General features: G+C 36.0%; 1 long non-coding RNA gene across 5 annotated transcripts in view; it reads right to left on the bottom strand.

Moving 5' to 3' along the window:
* Positions 1-19,899, bottom strand: part of LOC120883970 (uncharacterized) — a 263,470-nt gene extending 243,571 nt beyond the window's left edge. For 2 of the 5 annotated variants that reach the window (XR_013435735.1, XR_013435732.1), the window contains exons 1-2: positions 19,803-19,899; positions 17,545-17,615 (exon numbers count right to left, since the gene is read on the bottom strand). This is a non-coding gene — a long non-coding RNA (uncharacterized LOC120883970). Of the gene's footprint in view, positions 1-15,685; positions 15,902-17,544; positions 17,616-19,389 lie in introns of those variants that run through there. The other 3 variants (XR_013435733.1, XR_013435734.1, XR_005726114.2) reach the window with 2 other exon arrangements.
* Positions 19,900-20,932: the final 1,033 nt, after the last annotated feature.

Genomic DNA, 20,932 nt, shown 5'->3' with positions numbered 1-20,932 from the left:
CGCCTTATTCCTGTTAGGCATTGTAGGTGATAATGCTAAAAACTCAACATAGTCCCTCTTCTCTATAAATTAATAGTCAGCAGGAGAAAAGCAGACATGTAAATTATAAATAGAACAAAACAATAAAACCAATGTACAAAGTACTGCAAATTATTGCCTCCAATAGTATTAAAGAAAAGGAGAGGAAGAATCTTGTCACTGTTGGACAATAAATAGATGGAATTCAATTGAGTCAGAAATTAAAATACCCACCTTGTAATATCCCCCACACCCACACACCTTGAGCACACACTCATAGCTGTTTGGAAAAAGGCATGTGGTCTTGGTTCAGCCAATTAGATGCTCTTCTGTAAGCCTTTGATTCTTGAGAGAGATCAAGTTGCTGGAAGAATCAAAGAATATTCTTGGCCCCATACCTGAGGCTAGGGACAGTGGTGAGCTGGTGAGCAGAGGGGAACAGCAGTGACAAGGGCAGCAGGGATAGTGACTGACTCAAAGCAGGCTATTGCCATGGGCAGTCTCAGCTGTGTTTGTAGCTGTTTCCCAGTCTCTTTCTGAATCTGATCTCTAACCCTGTCTTCAATTTCTAGGAAACCCTCTATCCTTCCAACAAATTATTTTTCTTCATATCTAAGAGGTTTTCGGTGTTTGCAGCTAAGAACTTCAACTGGTACCTGGTTCATCAAGCAAATTTTTCCAATCTCATAGGAACTGTGTCTGTGGGTATCAACTGACCTCTAATTGCCACTTTCTTTCATGTAAAGTATGATACTATCACTTTTGTTGCCTTTTTCAGTATAAACATATTTCTTGATTGTGACACATGATCTTTGCAAAATTTCTATCAAGGAACATATTGTTTAATTTTCATTCAGCAAAAGAATAGATTATTCCTACTTGCCACACAAATATGCAAAACCTTCATGACTCATTCCTTCCAAACAATATTCTTTTACTCTTCACTCTTGATTTTATGACAAGCAATGAAGAAGAAAGAAAAATATATATTTGGAACAACATGCAAGGAAATGGAGAAATAAAAATAATTTACTTTTTTTTTACAAGTCAACAATCCATGCCTATCTTTGTTTTCTTCCTAATATTAGGTTGATCAAATTGACATCTTTGTCAAATAGCAATAGCAATCATGTGTTAGAAGTAATTACTGTCATATCCAGAGAATGGACAGGTGAAAAAAACTGAGTTGATAATATCCATCCTCCAGAAGTCTCCCTAGGACCAATAAGTAGGGAAAACACACTTTGAAAATAATCTATGTGAATATAGTTAAAAGAAAGATATGATACCCTGAACTACTGGGAGGTGGGAAATGATTAAGTTGGGTTCACTATTTGGGCTGTATATTAGACAGGAAACAAATGCTATTAAAATTTAATAAAGCCTTTTAACTTCCATATCTGCAAACTCCCTCCTCCTACTCCCCCCCCTTATCATTTCCCAGATTTCTCCAGATTTTATTTTGTATCCACTTTTAGGTCAGAATTAAGCCTACAGGAATGTGTCTCTCTATATAGGCAGAAACCTGACTCCCTCTGAAAAAAAGCAGATCTTGGGAAAACTGCAGTTGCTATCACATGGACTGAGTGAGCTTTTGGAGTCACTGGACTTTAAATGTTCTATTTGTTAGGCTGCCAAAAGGTTACTGCTCCCTGAAGAACTGAGACAGTTCCTCTAAGCTCCTCCCACTGACTCATGTTTGTCTGGCTGCAGCTGCTAAAAAGAGGAGAATTTAAAAGCAGCTACATAAATGCAAAAGCAATAATCAAAATTATCACAATATCCTTAGGTCTTCAATAAAAAACAGCCTTAATGCAGAAGGTATGTGGTGGGGAGGGGAACATTAGAGACAAAGTAGCATAATACAGAATGAATACAGAAGAAAAGAAACAGAAAGGATATCACAGCTTCCCAGGGCTGGAAACTATTTTGCTCCATGACCCTGCTAAAGGAAATCTCATTAATTTAGTCCCCCTGCCAAACCCTATAGGTGAGTTTTCTTTGACCTTGACTTTCATGAAATTTAAAAGTTGGTTGTTGTTACCATCATCATCATTAGTGTCATTTCATTATTCTTTCTACCCTAACAACATTACAGTATTCTCCAGGCAAAATTAGAAAGAGACATCACACAGAAATTCCTACTAACAGGATTTTCTGTTCAAAAGTTTCATAGAGAATTGGAAAAATCACACTACCAAGATGTATCCAACATTCAGCTTTCTAAAACACTGAAATCTTTTCCACAGATGCCTGATGTATTTACTCCAAAAAGCAGTTCTAGTACTGCTTGTTACACCCATTTATCCATATGGAATCCCAGAGCCATAAATCAGAGCCTTTGGTTTGTGGGGAGATTTGCAGCCTTACCAGAGTGCATGATTCTTCCCCCAGGCTTTCTCCATCTGTTATAAAACAGAGTAGTGTTGTTCTTTCTTAGAGTTGATTCATTCTAGCACTTTAGAATTTCTCTGCCCCTCTCTTGTTACATACACTTGTCACCACCATCCCTATTTGAATTTGTTTAGATTTAGTTTAGGTGCGTCTTGTCAAGAGCTCCATTGGGGCCTCAGTGGTAGAGCACTTGCCTAGTTTTTGCTACTCCAAGGAAAAAGTTTGAAAGCATCACTTGTGGCCCTGATCCTTTTTTTTTTTTTATTCAAGGAGAAAATATAAGCTTATGCTTAAATAATCTCAGCTAAAGTTCTTATTTTATTTCATAAAATTGTACCTCCTCAGCAAAATTATAAACTCTTAGAGGATAAGAAATATGCCTGCCATGTGTTTGCCTATTCATTCATCTAAACATGATGACCATTCCTTTTGACACCTCCATGCACACAGTGGGTATGCAGCAGCATTCTGGTTAACATGCATTGAACTAGAGAATTCAACTCTCAAAGGCTGTGATTTTGGTGGCCAATATTTTTGTCTGTATGGACAAATGAAAATGTGGAAGTTAAAATGGCTTGGCTTGTGAGATACAAACTGAGGTGAGTCCCCTAGCTGAGAAATGTATACATGTAGAACTGCTGAGGGGTGTTATATTATTCTAGATCTTAGGATAATGATGCTCTGACTCGGCATATATACTGTTATAACTCATTAGTCATTGTTTTTTATATACACTTAAGAATTTTTGACCTAAACTATTTCTTTTAAATCTAAGATTACCACCTTAGAGTAACCTACACATCAGCACTCTGGAAAGTATCACCTGCAAATTGAAGCTTTTTGTTATCTTTCGTTTTTAAAATACAAGTAAATTATTAGATTTAATGGATATTGAACAAGTTAAATCAGTTTTTATCTCTTTATAACTTTAAGACCTAGGGTGGATCCTAGTAGCACTAAGAAGATGCCTTGGCTCTCTTGAGATTATTAACAGGGAATAAATAATTGTATATAAACATGCATATATTTGTAAATGTGCATACATATGTGTGTTTATATATGTGTGTGTGCATGTGTGTGAGTTTGTGTGTGTCTATATATGTATACATATATATGTACAATATATAATATATATATATATATATATATATAATATGTTAAACATTTTAACTATACATGTCTGTAAAGAGGGTCTTTCTCATCTGTATCATGATCTGATCCAAATCCCTTGGATTTAATAAGAACAGAAAGCACCTTGTTTAGAGAAAAAAGACAAATACCTGTTGGGCTCTTACTAAATTCCAGGGTGCTCTGGTCCCTCAACAACCTCACCAGGGGCCTATTATTACACATATTTCATAAACAAAGAAATTGGATTACAGAGAAATTATTTTCTCCATGGCTAATATCTCAAACAGCAATAACTGCCTGACTGCAAAGCCAGTGCTCTCCACGACACTAGACTTAACAGAGGAGACATGTGAGGCTCACAATCAAGGACTGGTTGCATAAAACTCTGACTCTACAGAGCATTGGCAAGAAATTATTTGTGAGATATTTTCTTGGAAGAACAAAACCCATTTTTCCACAAATAAAATATTAGCATATTTGTCACAAGCTAGTTCACAAAGCTTGTTTTCACCCAAAACGTACTTAATAACTCACCCTTTAGGATTTCTTTGTTTGTAAAGAGGAAAACAATAGCATTGTTAATATACATTCAGTATTTCAGTCTAAGTGTCTTATGTGGTCCTGTCTCATAAACACTGCCAAATATTCTTTCTCAATACATAACCACAGAATATTAGTCTCAGACAGAACTATATAAGTAGGATAACTGACCCTCCAAGTTTTCCAGGGACTTTGGGGACTCTCAGGAGAAGTCCTTGAACTAAAAGTTTTTAAATAGGGTTTCCTGGAACCTCGAACTTTTTGGTGCTGAAACTGGGAAAATACCAGGCAAACTGGGACAAGTCAACCACTCTATATGTCATCTGTTCTAACTAACCCTTCATTTCACAGGAGATTGTATTGCTTGGAGGATTCAGGTCTTTATTCAAGTCACATTAGAACAGAGGGAAAATCACATATTAAAAACAGAAAGCTGGGAACTGCACCAAGCAATATCTTTCCCAGTTTTCCCCTATTTCCTATATTCTATGGAAAAAAAATACGTATTACATGACAATTAAAGATAAAAGGCATTTTTAAAAGAATAATTATCCATACCTTGTGCTCCTCTAATAAACCAGAGAAATGTGGAGATAGGTCTGGCGTTGGAAAATTCCCGTGGCACTCCCACTGAGACAGACCACCTAATGCACATGACTTTCTCCTACACTCTGCTGGAAAGGTCCCATGTATGAACACTGGAGGTGGGTGTAACCCCGTGGGAACTGAGCATCCTACCTGCCCCCCCCTCTAAACTTTTTTGTGAAGATCTTTCCATAGAATCTGGATGTTTTCCAATATAAATAAAGCAAATGCAGACTCCATACTTGGTGAGAAGCTAGACCCATCTGGTCAGCTTGCCTGTTCTGTCCTCACTTTTGAAACTACTTTCTGTGTTCTGTGGTTATTTCACCATTCTATTTTTTTTTTTTTTTAGCTTTTATTTCTTAGCCATCCCATACCACCAAAGAGTAACCCATTCCACTGACTGCACTCGGATGTGGGTGAAAAATTATTTGTGGATAAAAGAGAGGACAATTCAATAAGTAGATTCAAATTTTGTTTTCTTGCTATACAAATAAGCCATCCTCACTTGCTGCTAATATTAAGACCTGAACTAACAATAAAACACACTTGGAAACTGATGTAGTATTTGAGAGAAAAAAAAAAAAAGGAGTTTTTCTCGAGCTATGCTGTTCTGACTTTGGGCTGCTGAGGTACTTTGTTCCTTCTTAAAACAATGAGAACCATGTGCCAGACTTAATTTAAAAATTACTCAGTAAACTCTCTAATTCCAAAAGAGCTTCCTGATACCAAGTAACTTTCTTTGATCAGGAGAAATGGTGTATTATATTCACTATAAACTTTCAAGTGGGAATCACTGCCAAGAAATTCCAACAGAGATGAAAATACCATAATTTGGAAGTTGACTGACAATTACCTCTTTATTCCACAGTACACTGAGATTCAGAATTCAATACATTGCTGTTTAATTTGCAAGTCTTTCTACACTCATTTAAAAAATCCTCTTTTACTTCTATCCTCTCCTTGAAACTTAAAGGATGTCATTGACCTATAACTTGAAAGTATATCCTGTAATTATTTTATTAAAGTACAAAAGTAAATGTTCAGGAATTGATAGGCTTCTGCCTGTTACTGGATGCTGTACAATCAAAAGCATGGTGCCATGTGGGGAGCTACCCTACTCCCAACTTTCCCTCATTCTGAAAGTTTAAAGTAAGCAGTGAGTATAGACTAGAAGGGGGAAAAAAAGCCCGTCATCAAAGGACAGTATAAACCAAATGTCTGCACAGCAAAAAGAGGTGACTCTTTTTTTTTTTAAAGAACAGTCATAAGAGGTTTATGTATATTTTCTCTACCTAGACCAAAGATATTTTAGCATTAGTTTGTAGGGATACTTTCTTCTCCTATACTAGCTACTTTCCTTAGTCAAGAAGAACAAACCCCAAAACCATGGTGCTACTTGCAATAGTGCAATTAGCTCAATACTAAATGTATCCCTCATAGCAGCATTCAGTCTTGTGGGCAGAAAACATAGTGGGGTCCATATCAGAATCTCTTGGAGAGACTACCCCCCCAACATACTCTGTACACTTATCCTCACCCATCTGCACCTCCACTGAGAACCACTGCCCTGATAGTTACCACCTTGCACAAGCTGCACCATCAGCTGTGGTCAGGATCCCGCTAGCCAACCTGCCATTCAGGTAACAGATACCAAAGTTTGAAATAAACACAGCAGGTCTACTTGTTTTGCAGAGGGGAAAGTGAAGGGTTAGCAGGTCTGTAAATATTACCTGGTATAGCTATCACTGCTTATCTCCAAAGCAAATTTCAAAAGGCCAGGAAACAAACATCAAATAGAGAATCCTAAGCAAAAGAATAAAGATACCTTGGGCTACTGGAACACTTCTTTTACCTAAAAGTCACTTTAAAAAGCTAAGTGAAAGAAATCATACACAAAAGGCATATAATATATAATTCTATTTACATATGTGAGTGTCCAGAAAAAGTAAATTTATAGATGTGCAGTTAGTTGCCTAGGGTTGTGGGTGAAAACAGAGATGGATAGCAAATAAAGATGAGGAATCTTCTACAATGGATGTAGGAGATGAAAATAGTCTAAAACTGGACTGTGCTAATGGTTGTATAAGTCTACAAATTACTAAGAATCAGAATTGCATACTTAAAATGGATGATTTTATAATATGTAAATTATATTTCAATAAAACTCAAAACAAAAAATTCATAATTTTAGACATATTGCTTAACTTTCTAAGCAGAAATATATCCAAGTTATAAAAAGTAGGTTGTATATACTCCCTTTTAGTTAAAAAATAATTATATTTTAAATAACAAAAGGAATGAATTTAACCTTGAAAATGCAGAGAAAATGACTAAGAGGAAATAAAATGAAGGCTCTTAGTGGGTGAGACTGGAGTTTTCTTGCGGGAAATATTTACTTCTTGTTTTTTGCACTTCTGTGTCATTTCAAGTTTTTATTAGCAAACATTCCCTTTATTTAAAAATACATCAGTTATTCTTAATGCCTATGTCTTTGATCTCAAACAGGCTTCTCACCAAAGTTTTCAGAACATAAATTATTTATAGTTAGATATTTCAATTATGGAATAAAAGGGTATTTTCTGGTTCTGGAGAAAAGTTTTCAGGATTTAATGTGCACTGTCTCTTGAAAAATTCACTAGAGCAATGTTCATAGAGTGTTCATGTGTGTGTTGATGGCATGGAGATAATTTTAGGTCAGTATTTCGCGAAATTTTTCTTAAAAAGAATAGCCAAATCTTAACTATGGTAGTCTTTGCAAACAATATTGTCTCTGTCTTAACAACTGTGTTATCATTACTTGAAAACAGCCAAAGAGAATACATAAACAAATGACTTGGCTGTGATTCCCAATTTCTCTATTAGTGATGAATAAAATGTTTTTTAGGTTTGCTTATAAAAAGTATAGATGTATATACACACAAATACATATATATAACAGTATTAAATCTACCACATCATGCCCATGAGTTCATAACTATTATTAAGATGAGGCTAAATTTATGAACATATTTAAAAGGTTGGAGAATTTTCATAAAAATATTAAGCAAATTACAAAATTGAAGGTATTTGAATATGACAAAGGTATTTGAAAATGACAAACATTTGAGAAAACTGCATTTGAACATATATAATAGTTTCTTACTAACAACAAACCATAGGAGGAAGAAAATCTCTCCAAACTAGGTAACTCTTCCCAGTTAACCAATTCAGTATTTAAGGCAAAGCTTCTTGAAAGAAATACCAAATTGTAGGTTAAACCCTCTAAAAGGAATGATACTTGATATTTACTGGGTCATGGAAGCTATGGACCTCAGGAAAAAAAAATACACACTTAAAATCTGCTCCCTAATGCACATCCAAATTCAGAGACCTCAAAGTAGCAAAACAAAAGACTGGAGACATAAGACTATCTATCAAAGTTTTGTTTTTTGTTTTTTCCAGACACTTTAGTGCATGTGACCAGTGTTCAACAAGGAACCCAGGAGAGCAAACAGGCAGATGAAGCTACTGTGCCCTTTCAGAACTGTGCCTTCCTTGAATACTATTTCTGATGAAAGAGAAAACTGGGAAGTGTCCAAAGAAGTGATGCTGCTGATACTGCTGAGGACTGTCTCCATTCAATTCAACATGTCACTGTTATGGTATGCTTCTGAAATGTCCCCCAAAGCCCACATGGTAATGGCCTGGTTGATAGCCCATGATTCTAATGGAAGGTAGTGGAAGCTTCAAGAGGTGAGGTCTAGTGGAAGGTAGTTAGGTCATTGGGGATATGCCCAGAAGGGACTATTGGGACCCTGGCCACTTCCTCTCTCTTTCTCTTCTCTTTATCTGTATATTCTGCTGTCATGAGGTGAGAACTTCTTCTCTACCACATATTTCCACCATGATGTTCTGCCTTGCCACAGTCCCAAAACAATGAGGCTAAGCAACCACAGACTGAAACCTCTGAAACCATGAACCAAAATAAACATTTCTTCCTTTTAATTACTTCTCTTAGGTATTTTGTCACAGCTACCAAAAGCTAGCACAGCCATAATACAGGTCAGAAAAAGTACATACTTCCTCCATCCATATTCTTCAACATGTCAACATTTCCAAAATTATAACTTAGTCAACATAGGAGTTTTCTACGTTGGAAAGTTAGAAGAAAAGAAGAAGACAGGGTAGTTGGTAGGGAAATAAAGGAACTCACACTGTTGAGCACTTATGTATGTGCTAGGTACTCTATATATACTGGCACTTTTTAAATTTTTATTTTATTAATTCTTACTATTTTAATTGTACATATTTACGGGACACGTGATAAATAAATACAATGTGTAATAATCAAATTACAGTAGTTGGCTTTGCCATTTCCTTAAGTATTTTTTAAACTTTTTTATTAACATGGAATAATCCCACATATTTATAAGATACAGTGTGATATTTCAAAACAAGTATGCAATGTGCACTGATCAAATCAAGACAATTAATGTTTCCATCTCCTTGTCATGACTTTGTGTCTGGAATGTTCCAGCTGATTAGTGTTTATAACAATCTATAAAGGGGATAAAATTATCTCCATTTTAGAGGAAAGGAAATAGAAACATTTATTCTTCGTCTCCTCAAGATGAAGCCTTCATAACAGTAATACTAAACAGTAAATATTGATCTGTAAACATGTTTATTATTGTTTATTATTGTTTCTCTGTCATCTTTGCTCAGGCAGCTGCAAACTTCTTTCTATATCTGTTCTTGCCTTGAGAACATAGTTAAGCACTACATTCCCAGAGAAGTACTCCCCAATTCCTCCCCCCAGGGCCAATTCACACTCACCTTGTTTCAGTACCATAGGACCTTAACTTTCTATATAATTCCATTATATAGATTGAGTATTCCTTATCCAAAATGCTTAGGGCCAGAAGTGTTTCAGATTTTAGATTTCACAGACTTTGGAACATTTGCAAAAATATAATGAATATAATAAGGACAGAATTCAAGTTCAAACACAAACTTTTTTGTGTGTTTTACATATACTTTATACACATATCCTGAAAATTTTTACACAATATTTTTCACATGTCTTCTTTTAACTATGACCCATCACATGGGGTCAGATGTAGAATTTCCCACTTGTGGTATCATGTCAGTGCTCAGAAACTCGGGATATGGGAATATTTCAGATTTCAGAATTTAAGATTAGTATATGCAACCAGTTCACTACTACAATTGATGACTTGTTTGCCAACCACCCATGTCATCCTTGGAGAAAATGATAACAGAAAATACCATGTCCCTGAAATATCTCTTTCCACTCACCAGAACAATGACAGTGGGCCTCAGCTGAAGTGTGCAGACATCAATTATCTTAAAGGACACTGACTTTATCTCATGCATCCTGGGAATTAGGACCTAAGTTAGTGTTATCTGTAGAAAGCTGCTTTCTTGCATGCATACTAAGTTCCTTTGAATTATGGTGATAAAATAGGACAAAGCATGCTCCTGAAAAGAAGTTAAAGTGAGGTCATACTGGAGTAGGGCCAATGAATGATGTCTTCATAAATAAAAGGGGAGAGATCTGGACACAGAGATACACAGAAAAGAAGGTGTTTGAAAACAAAGGCAGAGATTGGAATGAATATGTATTATTGACAAAAAAAAGAGATTGCCACCAGCCACTAGCACCAGCAAGAGACAAGGAAAGAGTCCTCCTTCCAGCTTTTAGAGGGTGCACTGCCATGGCAACACCTTGATATTGGACTTCCAGCCTTCTGACTACAGGAGAACAAATTTCTATTGTTCCAAGCCACAAAGTTTGAGGTTATTAGTTATGGAAGCTCTAACGAATTAATAATATGGTGTCATGAGCTAAACATGAATGTGTGTTTAGGTTACCACTCATGAAAGCCTAGTGGATAGAAATATCTGGTGTCTGGGAATGACCAGTGGACATATTCTCTGGTCAACTGCCCAGGGACAGTGTGAATTTCTATTCTGCTCTGCCATGTCCCACATAGCACCTGAGATGGGTGTGACCTGCCAAGATGCCAATCAACCTGCTCACTATAAGACATCACAAAGCAAGACTCCTCCCTTGAAACTTTATCTCTGACTTTGATGTACACCCTTAAATAAACCACTGGAGCCATCTTTCCTTTGTTCCAGTATCCATGTGAACTAGACCTATCAGGAGCTCTACTTTTTGTACATATATTTCTATTTGTGTTTTGTTCTTCACTAATTCTTTGAGACTTTAAGTTTTCATGTGGCTTACATCCTCCTCAGCAGGAAGAAGAACCCCCCAATGAGATGCTGGCCATTGCTCTCATTATGATATAACATTTATCCAATTCTACCTCCCTCTCCTGCTGCTACCAAACATTTACCCTTCACCCAGAAACCTTTTCCCTGCCTTCATCTTCTAATTAATTACTTCACCTGTCTTTGTTATTTTATTCTGATGTAAGACACAAAGCAAAGCAAAGCAGTGTATATACCTATAAATTGTGGCTGGGTTATAACTGGCATCTTCTAGTATTGTACTAGGCAGAGCTTCTTGTTCCAAAGGCTGATTCAGAGCACACCTGGTACTGAGAGTTTCATGCATTTGTTAAGGAAAAAAAATGTAGGTAAACAGATATCAAGGATTTTTAGTGAGTGCTTAGTGTCATGTCCTTTGTTAATCAAACGGGAAAAAAATAGTGAGTCAGTTATTCATAGAAACAGATCATAGAAATAAAGCTATATAAGATCCTCCTTGGCTACCCATCTCTTAGGTGTCCAACACTGTATGCATTATAGTCACTTTAATTAACTGAACCAAAAATTTCTCCTAAATGGTAATTAAATAACCTAAAGCTCTAGTAAGGTTGCCCTCACTATTGTTCACATTTTGATTTTTGGAAACAGTGTATGATAAACTCCTCAAGGAGTCAGAGAGTTCATCTACACTTTTCAAAAAAAAATCTTATATGCAACCTGTGCAAAATAAATATAATTTTGTTAAATAACAGTAGTGATAAGACATCTTGTAATACATATTAGAGAGTTATGAATATAATCATGCCACAGTATGTAGGAAGCAGGAAGCAATCACCCTGTAATAGTCACTCTATACCTGGAGCCCTGAGTACCAATGTAGGAACCAAACCTGTAGACGTAAGCAGATGACCTGGGAGGAATTCAGTGCAGTGAGCAAGAGGGTGAAGTGGCCTGAGGAACAGCAGAGGAATACAGTGATATTTAACTAGAAGTTTTTCCACATGATATTTAACAGAAGTTTTCCACATGATATTCTACTCCCCTAACCAGAAGGCAAAATAGTGGAATCACACAAACTCAGATTTTGAACCTCAAAAACTGTAAAGTGAAGAAACTTTTTCTCTTTTTAAGTTACCTGCCTCAGATATTTTATTGCATTACACAAAACTGACTAATAAAAAAAGGAATTATTTAATTTACTAAAATTCAGGCCACCACTAACTCATATCAAGCCTTTGTGCAAATTTAAAAAAACAAGGTACCTCTTCTTCAAGACACTTTGCTTCCCTTTGCCATATAAAATATATCATAATATGCTGAGTTTACTAAAATGAAAAATTTCACTGCCCATAAAATTGTCTCAAAGAATATTCAAATATGTAATACCTGATTTAAACAGTAAGCACTTTAGATGGGTATCTTTTTTGCAGTGCACAGTGTACTCAACAGTAGAGGACTTCGTGCAATAAGTATGAAGCCAGACATTTTGCTACAGTACCATTACTTCTACTCTAAATGAAAATGATCAGAAATTTCACATGAATTGCATAAACTTTTGGCAACACATGAATACTATCTCCTTTAAGCACTGTTTAATACTCAATACACAAATAGAAAATGTGTATGTGGATGTAAACCCATTGAATACACAAAAAGCAACTAAATGCTGGATGGTATGAAAAATTTCTCAGAGAACAATTGTCACCATTTCCCCAACACAAACTGTTTCTCCAAAGCCTTATTATTTTACCTACCAAGCAAACTGGAAAATATTCTCAAGTTAGTATAAAGTAGTTGTTCAAGCAAACACTCTTCTAAACCGAAGATTATTACAAAATTATTACAAAATATGACTTGAATCATATTTCATCGTCATATTAAGGAGCTTCAGATAAATATTCAGTCTAATTCTGGGTGAAAGATACAACAGAGTTTTAAAATAAAGGTTTTGCCTTATTCTAGAAGATATCCTACAGTGTGAAATGGCGTTAGCACCTAACAAAGACATCTCTGAAAGAGCAACACCTATGCATGTGTTGCTCTGTTTATCCAGTCCATCCTTTTTGGATCTTAGTGTGTTGCAGGTTTTGTATTAGATGCTGAGGACACAGTGAAGACCAAATCCAGACCCTGCTCTGCTCTCATTCCAGCAAAATTAATGTTTAAAAAAAAGTTCTACACTAGAGATTTACATAAATTGTGAAAGGCCCATTTGATGGAGACATGATCTGTTTTGCACACTGTATTTCTTGGAATTAAGGCAAATAAAACTCACAATGATATAAATAAGTTTTGAAATTAACTGAAAAACCAATTTCTACCATCATACCTGACACATAGTAAATATGTAACAGATGTGAGACGAAAAAATAAATGAACTTTCCAGCTTACAAATTAGACTTGGACTATAAGCAAACAGCCACATCAATTATAAAAGAATTTTAAAGTATAAAAAATATTTGTAAATACCCAGAAACCTAAGGCAATTTGAATAGAGGGAAGATGACATTTCCGTATAAACCTCCCACAGATCAGATTAAGACAAGCAAATTATTTGTTGTATACATTAGAACAATTTCATGATGTTTTTCAGCATCATGGAAGCACATTTGGTTTTTATGTTGTTTTGTTTTGTTTTTTCAGTTGCATGGACATTTCAACTACCTATCCACCTGGCTTTGCACAGGTGATAAGTTATGAAACAATCTAATGATTGCCATCATTTTTTAATCAGAAAAATCCCAGACAGAGAAGATCTGGGCTTAAACTAGAAATGGGGGTGGAGGGTGGAGAAACCACTCCTTCTTTGCTCTATCCAAGCAGGAGAGCTACACTTAATAAATTCTAGTTTTAAGCTAGATAATTTGAGACAAATGTTTATTGTTTTTAACAGTTTTAACCCCTCTGCCCTGCACTAATAAAGGCTCCTAAAAGACACTTTACTAAAACAGAACTAAAATTTTAAACATCTTACCTTTGCTTTCAATTCTGTTTTGGACTTTTTTATTATTCTTCTCACATTCTATTATAAACATCTTCAAGATGAGGATACAGTTGGTGCTTATCAGCCCCTGACTTAGCACCCTACACAATGAAGCCTTGACAGCATGCTTCTTGGTAATCATATTAGACAGTAAGCCACCTCATATACAAAACTAGAACATTTTCACTTTTTAAAAATATACTTTAGGCTATGTCTTATATTCAAGAAAATCACAAAACATGAGAATTAAAACAGGCCTTAAAACTATATATTGCTATTGTCAACATGTTTCTTCAACCCTGTGAGCTTCTACTATCCTAACTCCCACTACTACCACCTAACAGAAAATAATTCCTCTATAGTACATCCCATAGTACACTTACAGAGTCACTTCTCAGGGACTCAATGAAATTTTGGAATCATTTATAGTTACAGTTTTGTTAGAAATTGGTGTTGGTAATTTGTTTGATATCAGTATATAATTTAACCAAGACAATTAAACAGGAGCAACCTGGATTGCAACAATTAAAAAGGCAAAAACAGATTTCAATAAGCTATGAATTTTATGTGAAAAGACAATAGTAAATTCATTCTTCACTCTAAAAGAATAACTAAATTTAAGCTTCCTTTTGAAAAACAGGTCTCATAATCATCTGTTCCCTGAAATTGAAGAAAAAAATGTGTGAGTTTCCAACCTATTTTCAATAGGCATATCTACAGAGATCTGATAAAGAATGGAACAGACAGAAATGTAAAAAATCAACATATATTGGCAACATAAGAAAACCATTAGACAGCAACTTCCCCAGATAATTAAAGGGCAGAATTTTGTGTTCTTATAGCAGTTTTATTAATAAAATTTCTCACTGCCCTCAAGAATATGCAAAATTCCAAATTCTTCCTTTTCTCTATTGAAATTAAATAAGCATGTGATTTGCTTATGAAACTAATTTGTGCCTTTAAAATAGGGACTTCAGGCACTTTAGAAGTGACACTCTTAGTGGTATGTATGTCAAAAACTAAACTTTTCAGCAGCAGTTCAGGCTGCATGTCTAGGTTTACCATAGCAGGAATATATTTAATTTTTTGAATATTAAAAGATGGTTCTCTAATTGTGTTCCTCACAAACAAAGAGTCTGAGCACAAAACAATTGCTGAAGCAAGATCCCAGCTTCTAAATAGCATTTACAGATCCTCTGAACCTTATTCCTTAATTCCACTGGAAACTGGGGCATGCAAGAACTAGATAGCAGTCCATGGGTAACAGAGTTCTGAAACTGGAAGCACTTAACATGTAACCCCTATGCTCAAAACACGTATCTGCACACAGTAGACTTCCATCTAGGACAAAGCCCCTGACCTCTTCGAACATTGCAGAACGGACCAGGAAATCAGCTCCATAGATTTTGTGTCTCCACTCCACCTCAAAAGCTCTAATCTATATCAAAATTGTTCTGAGAAATTTCCATTCCTTTTCTCATCTTTTTGCACATTTTCCCCTCCATTTTCTCTACTCCCTGCTCTGTCTTTGTCAATTTATCTCTGAGCTACTCTGAGTCCAACTGCCTTGGACTCTGCTAGCCTCACAAACTTAAGAAGGAAACTAGAATCTTTAGACAAAATCTGAATCACATTCCTTTTCACCCTATCAGGGAGAAGAACAAGCTGCTTTGGAATTTATTTGATATTTACAAATTTAAAAAGAAATTCCTTAAATTATTCTGTTTAAACTACTTATCCAACGTTCAATGTGAGCATGAAAGCATGCTCACATTGCACTGAAATGTGCACTTATGAAAGCAGGAGACAATAGCGCACCAAAAATTGCAGAACCCCCCTGGCTCTGAGAAACACTGTTGAATTGCTGAACCTGGTCTGTGTGCACCTGCCAGCAAGATGATCTCAGCTCTCAGATGAAGTCTTTTGCTTTGTGTCCTATTTTATAATGCTCGGTTCAATTTTCTATAGGAGTTGTGCCTTGGGTAGACAATATTTCACTGTGACAGCCTGCTCAAGAAAAAGAAACAAGGGGAAAAAGGGAAAATGAAAGACAAAATGCTCTTAAATGAAGCAGAAGACAAGGCAGAAGTGATCCTGCATATAGATAATAAAGTTTGTTCCTTCTCTCTTCCCATCCTGGACACTGTTTTGTTGAATTACAGATTAAATTCATCTTTATCCCTCCCTCACTCGCACATACACTCATTTCATTCTGTTTTCTATAAAAACTTTGCTTTCTTTTTTAAAAAAAAAAAAAGTTTAAAAAAAGGAAAAGGATTTTAAGCCGAATATGTCTTTTCAAATAATTACCAGAAAAGAAAAAAAATTCTTCATTCTCTGGCCTTTAATCGAGCTTCTGAGAATAATGTTATTTTGCATTCTGAACATTTGTTAGTCAAGATACATTTCGTTGATTCTTGTGTCACAACAGAAATTTCCCCTATAAACTCGTATCTTCAGATAAATAGCCCAAAGCTAAATGGTGATCTGTATTGGATGTGTTTGGAGGTAGAATACAAAGTACAAACTGAAACATCAAAAATTTGAAGAATATGTTCACAGATCGGTGCAATGGTATGGGTTTGGAAAGGTGTTTAGTAATTCAACTTTCAAAGTCAGCAAATATGAAACCACTATGCTGCATCGTTTGAGTGCATCCCAGAATACAATATCCATAAGCCCCCAAAGAGAGATAGTCACACGAACCAGCTCCCTTGCTGTTCTTGATATCACATCAGACATTCTTGTGCCCTGCTTTTCCCCCAAGTTGTTCTCTCATCAAGAACAATCTGACCTCAATCATCCAAATGAGTCATGTTTTCAGAGAGACCTCCCCCTGATCACCTATTTAAAATGGAATATTCCCTTTTACATTTCCTATCCCTTCCTTTCTTCTTTGTTTTCCTCAATAGCACTTATTGCCATCTAACATGACATATATTACATGTTAATATAATTAATGAGATAACAGACCAAGTATAATAGTCAACAGAGAGATTAACCCCATTACTTAAAGCAAAAAAAAAAAAAAAAAAAAAAAACCTGGGTTAATCCAAAGAAAAACTTAAAACTTAACTGCTATTTTTAAAGACAAAGACATACTTAAAGAAAAAAAATAAGAAATGACATGAACAAAAGAAAAGATGGACAAAGGCATAACAAGAAAAGCAAATTTAAAAAAAGAAAAAATCAATATTTTTGAAACCCAAAAAAGAAGAATGGAGATCAAAATCCATTACCAGCACACATGCACAAATCTTATAATGCTACAATTCACAATGAAATCAAAAGACATAGAAAAAGTATTCAGAAAATAACAGCATTCTCCTCAGCAAAAAATAAAAGATATTCAAAGAAAAACTGAAATATGCAAATAACATACTTAATCTATGACAAAAATTATGAAAAGTGATTCCATAATTTAGATATGACTACTTCAATAAATTACATAAAAATACAAATCATATTTTCTATTAATAGTATGATGGGGCTAGGAATATGGCTTATAGGTAGAATGCTTGCTAGAATGCACAAGGCCCTAAATTCAGTCCCCAGAAAAACACACACACAAACACATACACACCAAAAAAAAAATCATTATGATAAAACTAGGAATTCATAACAATCAAAACATGAGAAAGACTTCTCACCTTAAAATTTTGAAATTTTCTATTAAATGGAGCTTGAATCAAATGAAAATATCAACTGATGTTGAGAACATCTAGAAAAAAATGAAAATGTAGCGTTAGTGTCTACAAAATACAGCTAAAGATATATAAAACAAAATTCAAATATGTGTCTATAGCAATAAAAATTAGAGGATTAAACACATGAATTAGATATTCCACTTGCTTTTTCCCCCCACTTTGGATTTAACTTCCTTCTAATGAAGCAAACTTAGATTTGAAAACAACATGAAACAAACCTAGTTTGATTAAATTACACTTAGAATTTTTATTAGTAGATGACATGGGAAAAAGTAAATAAGCATGTTAGAATCATTGGGAACTATGCTTTTCAGCATAAGAGCGAAAAGATGCAACACAAAATCAAAAAAAAGTAAAAAAATCCTATGGTATTTTATTAAAACTTAAATAATATAACAAATTCTTGCTTTTTCTTTTAAAAACTACAGTTTCTAGATCTTGTATTGAAAAGGCTGAGAAATAATCACAAGCCATTTAGCCATGAGCATCTTTAAGTGCACACGGTGTAGTCTCCAATTATCATTGTCATGAAGGCAATGCTTCTTGAGAAACAGTTGATTCTAGGTCTGGAGCAAATAAACGTATTTTAAATTGTACAATACTACACAAGTAAAAGACTGTGGAAAGGACACCATTAGGACACTAGAGGGTGTATCAAATAAACACAAGAACCAAAGATGGCTAAAGATGAGCAATTTGAAATTCAAAGCGAGTAATCACTGCAATTATATAAAAGGGTAAATAGATATGCAAAGCAAATTAACAGAAAACTCCTAGAATCCATAGGAGATTAAATATAGTAGCAAGATATAAAATTACATGTAAAAATCCATATGCTCTTTTTTTTAGGCAATGAACAATTACAAGGGAAAATAAAGGAGATGATTCAATTTACACTAACAACAGGAGAGAAATATCAGCAATAAATTTAACAATGTGAAAAACTTATAGGGGAAAAACTTTAGTTTTCCTGAAAGACACAAAATTGGGACTTGAGTAAAAGGAAAAAAAATACTCTTCTTCAATAAGAAAATGCAATATCATAAATTGATGTAAAATTTAAAGTATTTTTATATAGCTAGATTCTGTAATCCGAAAAAATAAGCAATAATAAAAAACACCCACAAACATGCATGCACATACACAAAGAAGCAATGAGTCAGGACCAGCCTCACCTGATACTGAACTCTATTATAGTTTCTATAATCAAAACAGCTTAAATTTAACAAATGTGTAGAATAATCAATGAAAATAACCAAAAATATGTAGACCCAAATATAATATAAATTTTACATACATATAATAAAAAATGGTTTCGTAAAACACTAGGGGAGTACTTTTTAAAAATGTAAGGCAGTCATTTAAAATAGAAAATAGTCCTGGGAAAACAGATAAAATTGGATATAAAACTATCTAGGTATAATTACCACTAAAACACATATATGTATATATACATATATGTAAATATATGTGTATATATGTGAATATATAATTATTCTCAATTAGATAATCAGGAAAAAAATCTGACATGTCCAAAGTAAAGGATATTCCAGAATAGGCAGACGGGCTTAGGCTTTTAAAAAATGTCAATTCCAGGAAGGAAGGAAGGGAGGGAGGGAGGGAGGGAAACAAAGACTGGGGAACTGCTCTAAATCAAGGAATCTAAAGAGATTTGACATCTAAATGTAATCTGTGTCTCAGTTTACTTAATTCCAGGCTTCTCTTTTACCAACCATAAACAAAGACATTTTGGAGACAACTGAGGAAGTTAAAATATTCGAACTCTACCCTGATTACAGTGATGTAGCAATGTCACATTTCCTAATGATGATCCTTGTACGTGAATCCGATGTTATATGGCTTATGTCGATATTGGCGATTTTCCTCCCCTCGCCACCACCACACAGGTACGTGGCAATGTGTGGGGACGTTTTGGATTGTCAGAGTTGGGGAAGGAGGGGATGCTGGTGGCATTTAGTAGGTATAGCCCAAGGATGCCGCTAGACATTGCTTATTTACTACACGACATGACCCCTCCGCACGCTCTAAAAACCTTCTTGCCCCAAACGCCAACAGCCCGGTGGTTGAGAAACCCTGTCTCAGGGTATACACCCTGAACTATTAGGCTGAATCACACGTAACTGTCTTTCGTATAGCTCAAACATGGTCAGGATTTAAGGGTGAAGGGTTACAATGCTCACAACTCTCCAAATCCCGCAAAGGGCCTTCCGCCCTCGGGCGCCCAGGGAGCGGCGCGCGCTTTTCCCACCAGCGCGAAAGGCAACGGACTACCTGCGTGGGGGCGGAGCCTGCGCGGCGCGGGGCGGGGCGGCGCGGGGCGGGGCGGGGCGGGGCGGGGCGGGGCGGGCAATATGTAAGCTCTGAGAGGACCGCCCAACCTGCGAGGTGCTTCACTCCAAGTTAGCTACTGTCCTGCACACCTCTCGGAACCTGCTAGTGACCACGACTCAGAGCGGAAAAGAAATCCTGGTGGAGGCTCCACTGGCTTTCTCCAGGAATGACAATGATGCCTTCCTGGTGGGAAGCTGGGAACCCTCACTTGGGATGCTTCGAGGGCCGCGGTGAGCATTCTTACCCTTTTGGACAGACCAGGAAGGGCCCGGCCATCCCCACTTCCAGGCTGGACTCCTCAGAGGTGCAGTTTGACACTCTCTGAAGTGGATTCTAAGTTCCGGAGTTGACTGAGCCTGGCACACTCGTTCCACACCTGGCTCCTCGCCACCAAGCCCATTCCCAGGTAAGAGTTTTAAGTTCTTTAAGAAAATTTTCTGCATAGACTTTCTAATTAGGGGGTTGGCCGACTTCTTCTATAAGGAGCCAAATAGTAAATATTTTAGGATTTGGAGACCAGAAGCTGCCTGTGTCACATATTCGTCTTTGTCAATTTAAACAAGCTTGTAAAATGAGAAGAAAAAAAAATTCTTAGCGTCTGGCCTCATAAACCATGAAGATGACAGTGATCAGAGGCTTGTCATGCACTATCTGGCTCAGAGGCTGAGAACTCAGTGACTATCCCTATCTATTGTCTTAAGGACCCAGGTTCTGCAAGGACTAAGTCCCACCCCCTCCCTGTGTGCTTGAGCATCAGCCCTATCCTTACTTAGTTCATCATCTCTGGTATCCTTTGCTCTCTGCCTTTTCTCCTGGTGATATATGGTGAGTTTCTGGTATTCATCAAGGCTACCAGGAAAATACACACACACACACAAACACAAACACACATACACACATACACACCAGCAGCCACACCTCTCTTTGCTCATTTATTAAAAAATGTAGGGAGCAAAGTCATAGTCCCTACATCTTTTAA

The sequence above is a fragment of the Ictidomys tridecemlineatus genome, chromosome 3, assembly GCF_052094955.1.
Source record: "Ictidomys tridecemlineatus isolate mIctTri1 chromosome 3, mIctTri1.hap1, whole genome shotgun sequence".
In the NCBI taxonomy this organism is placed as follows: Eukaryota; Metazoa; Chordata; class Mammalia; order Rodentia; family Sciuridae; genus Ictidomys; species Ictidomys tridecemlineatus.
The sequence above is the reverse complement of the archived record's forward strand: the minus strand, read 5'-3'. Positions and strand labels throughout refer to the sequence as shown.